Below are 10,762 nucleotides of genomic sequence, written 5' to 3'. Positions count from 1 at the left end.
AAAAAAAAAAAAAAAAAAAAAAAAGCAGACCCTGCACTTTTTATCACAGCGTCAGTCTCCAAACGCAATACCTGCAGGACTCGCTAGATGGCCCCTGGCCACAAGAAATGGCCACCAACAACCTCCGAAGGCCCTCAAGAGTCTGCAAGGGCAAAGCTTGATCTTCAGACCTATGAGGCTCCAGTTTCCCTTGGTGCAAGGGCTTTTCCAACCAAACACACCGGTTTTCTCTTTGCAAAAGCCAACGGCTAAGAGCTAACGCCCTCTCACCTAAAGTACCACTGCTGGCACTGCACAAAGAGCAGTTCTACCTTAAAAGCTGAAGGATAACTACAGGGGCAAACAGAAATAAGTCCTTTGGCTTCTCTTTTCCCCTTACTACCAGGGCTGGGGAAGGACATTGCCAGGATTATTGTGTTCAAAGCAAGAAAATCCCAACCACTGGGTCTCACACTCAGGTCACAACTGCGACTTTGAAAGGGCCTCCTGGAAGCACTTGATGGCACTGGTTAACCTGATGGGCAACAGGAACAAACTCTCCTGTATGGAGATGAGTTTGCTGGTCCCTGAGCACTTATTTCAGAGCTGATGTTGCTACCTCCCCCCACCACCTCCCGAGACTTGCCCATGTTACCCAGCACCTGGATTGTCATGCAACTGTGGCTTTCCCATCCTCTCTCCAATGACAGCCTCCATGACCCTCCATCCCTTCCAAGCAAATGCCCAGTGCCCTTGTGCAAGGGCTGGCATTGGTCTAACACGAGGTCAGGCCTTTCTGAGCTTTGCTCAAATCCCTCATGTTTATATCAAGGCCAAAGATGCTTCTGCAACCAGGAAAAGAGGACTTGTGTCTGGCTGTCAAGACCATGGTGGAAAACTGAAGTTGTGTAAAATGGCAGACAAGAGCACCTTCAAATCGGATATATGGAGATTAATTCCTGCTTCATAGTAAGCATCACTGGTATTTCAGTAAGAATTGTCCAGGACACCTCCAATGCTGAGCCTTGCGCAAATGCCACAGGACTGAAAATGTGAAATAAATTATCTGAAAAGAACATGTCATCTATTACTCTTACCCACACTTCCTCTCAAACAAAAAGGTTTCTGCCTGAATAACTAGACCTGCCTGCTTAACTTGACCTGAGAAGGTCATTAATGCACCTCACCCGGTGGTGCATGTGCACTGTGTCCCTGCGTAACAGCAGCCTTCGGGCAAGGCTCACCCTGTGCCACTGGAAAGGGCTGTAAGGGAATGCCTGATTCTCATCATATGATCTCTTCTAAGGGCTGAGCAACAAAACACAAACACATGCAATAAAATTCACCCCTGGTACACAGCACATCACCCTCTGGTGCCTTCAGCATGAGCATGACCTCAGCTCATCCTCCTCCCTCCAAACTTGAACCTGGCAGTTACACACTACCTGTGGGCCAATTCATTTCCCCTTTTGCTCCCCGTGCTGCTCCAGAGATGAGCTGGGCATTAACTGACAGAGAAACACAGAGCTCTGAGGTCAGGCCAGCCGGGGAAGATAGGACCTGCAGCTCTTCCCAGTCTCTGCTTTCCTTCACCAGCCTCGGGTCAGCAAAGCTCAGCTTACTTGCCACCATTACACCAGGTGGACATGGTGAAATAGTTACTTCACTCTATTTTCTCATCTGGATTAAGACCCATCAAGATCTTCTAGATGCTGCATAAAGTTTAGGCAGGTTTGTTTTTTTCGCCTGGACTGGTTCACTCCAAAGTAAAGGAGAGTTCACAGTACAGGAGAAGCCTGGGATAGGGCAGCTCAAACATACTGGACAGGGAGAAACATACGCTGGAATTTTTTATGCACATGCCTTGACTCCAAAACGTCTTTTTTCTCAGCTCCTTTTCCCACATTCCAAGTCCCACACGTTAACTCCCTTAATTCAACTCCAAACAAATCTCCACCAGCTGTTGCCAGACTCCAGGCTGGACATATCCAGGAGGGCAACTACACCAGCACACACAGCAACACAGTTTATCCCTGCAGAAATTCCAAATCACTGCACTGAAGAGGTCACCACGTGGTAAGAGCACCCCAGGACAGTCTGCAGATGCTAACTTCAGCTACCCAGGCTGGAGCAGCCCAGCAACCAGAGGGCCCCAGCTCTGTCCCTGCCTCAGACAGGCTCCTCAGCCTCCCTTCAGCACCTGTCACAATAGGCAGAGCCTAGGTAACCCCTGCAAAACCTGCTCCCAGCCCGGAGGGAAGCAAAGCCTCTTGGCCAGGGCCTGAAACACCCAGTCAAAACCCTCCCCTGCAGCGGGAAAGAACTGACGCAGCCCCATGAAAGGGGAACTGCAGAGACCCTGTGGATCAAGCAGAAGGGCTCCGCTGCTCCCTGCAAAATACAGCTGCACTGGATTCTCTCGGCTTTTGCATACAAAGCCCTTGGGGGGGCTCTGGCTTTTTGCAAACACACATGTTCTGACAAAGCTGCTTAATTTCTGATGGCAGGGAAGGTGAACACTGCAGATTATTACTTTTTCTAGCTAACAGAACTGTGAGGGATAGGAACACATGGCATCCCCAGGCAGCCCGTGGGGAGATACCACTGTGGGTGGGCACTACCAGCCAGACTGCTGGCAGCTGAGCAGAGGGAGGCCACAGCCAGCCTGTCCCGTAGCTTCTTCGCCACAACCATGGCTCTCAATGGCTACAGACACCAGGAATCCCTGGCAAACTGCCCACTTGGAACAGCCATGGACTGGAAATTAAAATCAGTATGGGTGTACAGACTTTGCAAGCTGACACACACAGTTGAGGGTGCCCTGCAGGACAGAAAAGACTGCTTTCTGACTCAGTCCTGGGCCTCACCATGCTTCAGGATGGAAAAGTCCTCAGACAGACGCCCCCCTCGCACAGAGCTCCCTGCCCAGTACACGGGTGCAGCTGAGACAGGAAAGTGGAGGGAGGACCAAGTCTCTTCCAAGCTTCTTCTCGAGGATGGAGCTTAAAGAAGGCTTGCAAGCCAACCACAAAATGAAGCATCAGCCATCTCCCTCAGGGGAGAGCCACGCTTTTAAAAAGGAAGCCCAGAAGCTGAAATTCACACCACTCAGAGGAGGTACGGAGTTTATATCACTGCCCCCTCCTTTCCTGGGCTTGTACATACATACCCATCTCTGCTCCCTCAGGGACCAACAAGACCCTCTTCCCTTGCCAACACTCTCTGTGCCCCATGAGCTCCCCTCTGTTTTCCAGCACAATATCCAACTATCACCAGTAAGCTCAGCTTGGAGCCATCATTCCCAACTCACACTTGGCTCTCAACTGGCTGCCTGCATTTCTTACTCCAAGAGGATATATGTGGAGCAGCCCAGGGTGTGGAGAGGGGATCACACTGGCACACAGCCCAGCACAGAAGTAAGCCAGCCACCTCAGCACTTCAGACAAGCCACCCTCCTCCATCCTAGCAGGGTCTGACCGAAGCAGGCTGCTGGCCCTGCTCTCTTCAGAGGCAGAGGGAGCTGTTGGTTCATGCAGGGATCCACTCTACAGGGCTGAAAATCCTTCCCCCATCCCCTGGGAAATGCTGCTGACACAGCTCTCATCCTCCTGCAGAAATACACCAGTGTACAGCTAAAGGCAACAGCAGGCATGTGGCATTATTAACCTCTCTCTTGCTGCAGTGCCAGGACACAGGGCACTATGAGCCTGTATCTCCCGACAGCCCTGATGCAGGCTCTGAGACAAAGCCCCAGCACAGGTGACTGCCCAGCTTCTGGAGACCAGGATCAGAGCCTCTGGCGGGTTGACACAGGCACAGCAGAAATATCTTTCCTGGCATCAATGCTGCACTCACCAGATCCAACCCACAGAGTAACTGGGCACAGCTGGTGTCTTGCAGAGGACATGGAGCTGCAGCAAAGGCAAAGACAAGGGCTGCAGTGAGGACCTAGGGAGAAGAGGGCATGGTGGCACAGACAGCTCACACCATCTGATGGGAGCGTTCCCTTCCCCTGTTTTAACCCGTGAAGGAAGAACTCCAGCACTCAATGAAGGGACTGACTGACACCCAAACCATTTTAGATGCTATCAAAAGGTTTCCTACCAAATAACTGCAGCGAGATCACTTACCCAGCTGCATCATCATGAAGTCCCAATCATGAATTCCCAAATAGGCAGCCCATAATTCTCTCTAATCCAAGCAGGTTCATACTTGTTTTCTTCTGAGAAAGAAGGGAAATAAAGTTGGCTCCTTTTAGCCATGTTTCCCCTGCCTTCCTCTGAGAAATGTAATCCTACATTGCAGGAGAGAACATTGATTTTTTTTGGTACCACACACCTCAACATACAGCCCTGGGTTTGCTTTCTCCCTTTTTATTCCCATGTTCAGTATCAATTTTTTTCCTCACGTTCCAATTAGTTTACATCTCACTTCCAAAGCCTGAGTGGCTTCTTTTCTAAATGCTATATTTTGGACACCCTGACATTAGTGATGCAGCCATGAAATCCAAAACGAGTAAATTGGTTTTTTCCCTACTGCCTTTTGAAACAAAGCAAAGTCCCAAGAAATGTAATACCTCTTTTTATGAAACCATTTAATCCAGCCAGCTGTCCTTGTGTAAATGCAGAAGAAAATTTACAAGCCTCAAGAAGTTAATCACAGTTTAAGGGGAATCTCTGACAGGGAAGGTAGCAAGGCAGTAACTGTGAGGCTGTGATTGCCAGGAGACAATGCCACAGGAAGACTGGGTAAATTCCGGATGGAGGTTCACGTCTGACTCAGCAGGGTATTGCCTTTAGGCATCTCAGCCTGAACAAGAAAGTAAACAGTTGTCAAAGGCACTGATCACCTACACAGTTACAGGATGCTTCGATAGTTGTTCTTGGGGCTCACTCTACCTTAATCTCAACTCTCCTGGCCTTGTGTTTCCTATGGCAGCTAAAAAACACCTAAGTCCCCACCATATTGAGCGCAGAAACATGCTGCAGTGCCAGGAGGGAGCAAGGCTTAGTGGCCTTTCAGTCACAAGGCAGAGCAGGAGTCAGTCTCTCCTCCTCCACACCCACCTCTTCGCCTCAGCTGGCAGGGTCCTGCCAGGGCATTCTCCATCCCACCCAGTGCCACAGGGCACCACAGGCTGGGGAGCACCAGGCCCTCCTCTCCTCCACCCAAGGAGGGCACAGAGCCTCCTTCAGAGCCTAAGCACATGGCAGCCCTCTACTACTGGGCCTCTCACACATTTAAAACCACGGCAATACCTAAGCACCCACAGCCCAGCAAGATCCTCCCATGGACAGCTCCAAGGACCACGCTAAATGCCACAAGTGGTCCTTCCCTCCAACTTCTCCAGGCCAAGAAAAAAAGCCCTCATGTGCTTTACCTGGTCCACAACAGCTTGGTTGGTATTTGCAGCTTCTGGCATCATTTGGCAGCTCTGTTTGCAGTGGGATGGGTCTCCCTGGCTCCTGGTTTCACAGCAAATTGGTCATCCAAAGTCCCAGCAGGTCCAGTACCTCTCCTGCAGGACACTTTCAAACACCAACATCTGGTTCTGTGATTTAAAGCAAAGGAGAGGAAGGACCAGAGGAAATGGCCTCAAGTTGCACCAGGGAAGGTTTATATTAGACTGTGCTGTCTCAGCTCCAACTACATCCTCCTTCCCTGCCCTCCAGCATGCAGCCCCTAAGGGCAAAACCAGTAATCTTTACCTTTTCACCTCTTTCCAATATTAATAATGACTAGATAAAACATATCAAAATAGATTACATCAGGAAAGTCATGTGGACTGTGATCTGTAATGTCAGTTCTAACAGCTGGTGTACTTCAGATTCTAAGCAGCTGAAATTTCTCTTACAGCCAACTTGAAAATTAAAACTATTCTCACTAGCCAAGAATTTTTCTCTAAGGACAGAAAACTGTTGGTTCAGAATCTGAAGGTTCTTACTCCTAACTGCACTCCTGCAAGTGAGGAAAGGAATGAGTAGTTGAACTTTAAGACCAGGCTTTTTTTCCTGGCAGGTTCTGTGCTTTTCCAGAGAAAGTGGGTGGGAGGGTTAGAAGTTTATTTGAAGGCTGAGACTGGTTCTACAGGATCCTAGTTATTTAGATTTTCCATTACACCGATCCATCACAAATGCAAGGCTTTTTTTTATTATTATTCAAATTGTTCAAATTAATCTGATCTAGTACTAAACAAATGCAGGAAAGGCTTTTGCCTTTACAGTCATTTCATCCATGTCTCTTGATTATGTTTCCCTATATTGCCCAATTCCAGATGGTGTATGCTTTTGGCCATTTGTTTCATGTTCAGAAACTTTGTTTTCTGTCTGTTGTTTTCTTCCACGTATTTGATATTTCTCAGCATGACACAGTTCTGCTGCTGTGTTTACTGGGAACATTCTTACATGCCCATGCTTTGTGCTAAACCCTGGCTACTATGACAGAAACTCCAAGTTAGTTTCTCAAATTTGGAAAACTTCCCTTCTGTAATTGTCAGTGAGGCTTGAAACTACTCCCATTGGCTTATAAACCAAAGCCCTTCTCATGGTTACTGAAGAAGGTTGTGGGGTCTGATGTCTTTACACTTGAGTTTCATAGTTGTCTTCATCAGCAAATAATTTAAATACAGGGTAAGCAGCAGCAGGCAGAGAATTCACTCTGAGAATGAACCATTTCCTCTGAACCAAAAAACTAATGGGACCACAGGTCTTCATTTTTTAGAAGTTTTGTAAGGTTCTTGGGAAGATTATCCCTAAATTGTGACTACAGAGAAAGGGAATTTGCATGCGTATCAGCAATTTGCCAAAGCAAGTTTTGGCAGAACCGGGAGGAGGTGAAACACTGAAACCCCAAAACTGTGCTACCCCTGAATCCCGTTGCACTATACCTGTGGAGGAGATGGAATTCAACCTACACATGGGCTTTAGTGTGTATCTCCCACCATGCTGCCAGCAAGCCAGATGGAACAGAGGGAAGATGCAGAATGTTTCTAGAGGAAAACGCAAGAATACATGGTAAAAAAAAAAAAAAAAAAAAAAAAAAGATAAATACGGTATTGAAGAAAGTACTAGTTAAGAAGGAGCAGTGGGAATAAATGGATGAAAGGGAACATTTGTGATGGCCTTGAAAGGCTACTCAAAGAAAATGGAACACTTTTAGCACATCCTAATCCACACTGAATTAGTGCTATGAAGGTTGACAAGTGTGAAAAGATCTGTCAAAATATTTTTTTAAATGACCAGCTCACATCATTGCAATTTTTTGTTTCAGATTTATGAGGGAACTGCTCAGATTGAAAGGGTGATTGCAGCTTGTGGTCGTGTTGCCAAATACAAGGCTAAGAGAAATGTATCCAGCATGTCTGGTGCTGCTGCAGTGTTCTGTGTTCTCAGGGAAGAGAATATTAGTGCATTTCTCAATACAACTAGAAAATTGTGGAAAAACCCCTTTTCCTTCAAAATCTTTCCATTGTGCACATAATTAAGCACTACTTCTGTACTACCCACCCATTCCCTCACTTCACTCCTGACTAACAAACTCAGCGTTTTCTAAACATTTCTGAATTCCAAAATGTATGGTGGTTATCTCGCCCCACTCTCTTTCCCTTATATCTTTGGCTTTTGGTGGGAAAAGAGGTAAAAACCTTCCCTGTAAAATTTATATGACCAAAAAGTGAACAAAATTATTATTTTTTATTGTCTGTGATAGCATCCAGCATGTAACAAGGAACTGAACTTTAGGTGTTTCCGTATTGTTTAGAACGATACAGATTTGCCTCCACTATTTTATCACAGGAATTGGGTGGATATCAAATTAGTAAATCTCAAGGAAATCTATTCCTCTTCTTCAGGAATACCATGTTGCAGCACACTGTCTCTAGGTCACTACTTGATAAAATAAATATGCTAACTCTGTGGTTTTGTGGCCTCTAGAAATTTGCATCTTTTAAAAAAACTGAAAGTGACTATATCTTTCCTTCTGGACCTTTCAAAAACATACATTCTCATAAATTACAACACAGATTGGTGTTATTTTTCTCAAACGGTGTCCAGATTATCTGTATTTTACACACATTCATCACTATGAACAATAATTGGTTTTTGTTTTCATAGGGTTTCTTTTCAGGGACAAAACCATCTTACTCACCTGAATCTAGCAAAGACAGAAATTGTCATTAGGTGCATTTAACTCTGTGCCTCAAAGGAACCTGTAACATATATATAAAGAAAATCCTTGTTTTCTTGTACCTTAAGCAAGATGACTTCTTTATAGATGAATGATAAATACAACTCTTGAGAAACAGAGATACAGGTTTTTATCATAGTGGAAAAAAGAAATATGATCACCCAGTTTTAAATGTGTTTGTTTTCATTTTAACTGATCCCACAGGAAAGAACCTGTAGGAAATGGCCTTATTTTCAGTTACAACTATGCTGTTCTAAACTCAGATACCCAAATACAGGAAAGGGCAAGAAATGAGAACCTGACAACACAATGGATTTTCACTGTAAAATTAGATGATCAAAATGTTATTTCTGACCATCATTGCTGCATCCTATTAAAAATCTATTTATAAGCAGAGAGGTGTGGTTGCTTTTATTCCTTTTGCTTGTCACATAATTTAAATTGTATTTCAGGCAATTTGTCCAGTGCCTTAAGTATGTTACAGCTGTACTGCGGTTCTGGCTACGCTACAGCCCGCAGCAGCTGAACAGCCCTCCCAGCTCAGCAGGACCAAGGCGGCATTGTGTTGGTTTTCTGGAGTTAGATACTATGCATTACTAACAGAATATCAGCTTCAGAAAGCGTGGCCTCTTTCACTACTATGCTTCTTAAGCAAGTAAATGTTCAATTAGGATGATTCAAGTGAAAGGGGGTAGCTTCTCCTTAAGGGTGACTTACAGCATCACATTTATTTCACATCTGGTATATTTAAACCTATTACTCATTTCCATCAGTATATATACTTAACTATGTTTCTTGAGAAAGAGGAATTTTTTATTTTTTTTTTTTTACCCCAGACAGGCCCTTTTTTCAGTGCTAGCAGAATGCATCTTCCCTGGCCTTCCTGGGAAATTGCTCGGTGCTGGTGAAGCCACACCACACCTCAGTGCTGTGTCCAGTGCTGGGATCCCCAGTATAAGAGAGGAATGGACACACTGGAGAGAGCCCACGGATGGGCCGTAAAGATGATGGAGGGTCTGGACCATGAGGCTGAGCAAGCTGTGGCTGTTCAGTCTGTTGAAGGCTCAGGGGCACCTTAACAATGTGTACCAACACCCGATAGGATGGAAGGTAACAGAGGGAGCCAGGCACTCCTCAGTAGCACCCACCAACAGAGCAAGAGGCAATGGGCACAAAATAAACACATAAAACTGCAGCGCGTGGAGGAAGCAAGCAGCCGATTCAATGTGAAGCTTCAACTTTATTGAAAGAAATCACACCTTAGATAAGCACTCTACAATAATCATGCATATTACTCACAAATCTATTGGATACATGTAAAAGGCTACATTATAATATCCCAGCCCCTTGTGGTATTTCAGGTATGCATAAACCCCTTTCTTCCTTTGAACCTGTTTTCTCCCAGGGCCGTTCCTTTATTATACACAAGGCCATAATGTCCCTCAGTTTCTCTCTTTGTTAACACAACAGTCCTTTGTTAGCATAACTGTACCCTGGGTTTTTTCCTTTGTTTACCTCAGGTGGCTGCAATTAGCTCCTACAGAGACCCATGGCCTTGCTCTCTGCAAGCTGTTCTCCAACATAAAACCCCACCTGAACACAAGAAAACACAATTTATTTTTTTACTGTGAGGGTGGGTCAAACACTGGCACAGGCTGCACAGAGAGGTTGTGGAGCCTCCATCCTTGGAGTTACCCAAAATTCACCCAGACATGGTCCTGTGTAACAGGCTCTGCTTGAGCAGGGGAGCTGGACCTGTTGACCTCCAGAGACCCCTTCCCACCCGAACCCCTCCGGGAATTCATTTACAGCCGCTCACTGAAACGCCCTTGCTCCACCACAGTCCCTGGCACCCCTGCTCTGAATGCAGGGCTGGACGGTACAAATCCTGTTGCAAGGTGTAAAGTCTGAATTGCTCAATGAAGCACTTCATGGCTGTAAACTGCCACCTGATACCTGTGATACAGAGAAATGATTACTTGTTTTGAGACTTATTTACTTACTTATAGAAAACTGCTTAGCAACTTATTTACTTACTTATAGCAAGTTATAGTATTACTTTTTTTTTAATATTGCTAAGACTCCTGCTTGCCCAGACTGTTCTGTGGAATTTTACCAAGGACTACTGTGTTAATCAAAACAAAGCAGTTCACTGTGAAAATCTACCAAGAACTGCAGTGTTCAGCAAAATAGCATGGTTTTGTTCTTGGGAAACAGAGGTGCTCTAACTAGTTGGAGTCTTGGTAATGAGTAAAGATAGCCATATACGGATAGTAGAAGTTCTATTGGTTCTCTTACATAAGATAGAATGAGTTAACCGGCTGAAAAACACTTTTGTTAGTCAAGAAATTGGCCAAGAGAATCTGCTCATGCTCCAGGGAAAAACAAGGTGAGAAAGACTACGAGTCTTCCTCCCGAAGACCCCCACGAGTTTAATTAGGAGAAAAAGGGTTTATTTCTGAGGGGAAGCGCGGCAGCACGGCCCTGCCCCGGGGCTGGCTCCGGCACCGGCTTCTCGTCAGAGCCGCGGCGAGCGCTTTGGGAGGACCCGGCGCCAGGGCATCCCGCCGACCGCCGGCTGCTGCCCGCCCGCGGCACC

At 45.9% G+C, this 10,762-nt stretch overlaps 1 long non-coding RNA gene across 6 annotated transcripts; it reads right to left on the bottom strand.

The window, feature by feature from the left end:
- Positions 1 to 65: 65 nt before the first annotated feature.
- On the bottom strand, positions 66 to 10,115 carry LOC113490255. 6 transcript variants are annotated; one of them, XR_003400184.1, is made up of 5 exons: positions 9,983 to 10,115; positions 8,125 to 8,185; positions 5,360 to 6,967; positions 3,835 to 4,788; positions 66 to 3,587 (listed from the first exon to the last, which is right to left on the bottom strand). It is a non-coding gene; the product is annotated as an uncharacterized LOC113490255 (long non-coding RNA). The 6 variants fall into 6 exon arrangements; XR_003400185.1 differs by having other exon boundaries at positions 4,110 to 4,201; XR_003400182.1 differs by having other exon boundaries at positions 66 to 4,788; positions 5,360 to 5,530; positions 6,866 to 6,967.
- Between the last annotated feature and the right edge of the window lie 647 nt (positions 10,116 to 10,762).

The sequence above is a fragment of the Athene cunicularia genome (assembly GCF_003259725.1).
Source record: "Athene cunicularia isolate RWA chromosome Z unlocalized genomic scaffold, athCun1 chrZ_part3, whole genome shotgun sequence".
In the NCBI taxonomy this organism is placed as follows: domain Eukaryota; kingdom Metazoa; phylum Chordata; class Aves; order Strigiformes; family Strigidae; genus Athene; species Athene cunicularia.
This window is presented reverse-complemented; position numbering and strand designations above follow the sequence as displayed.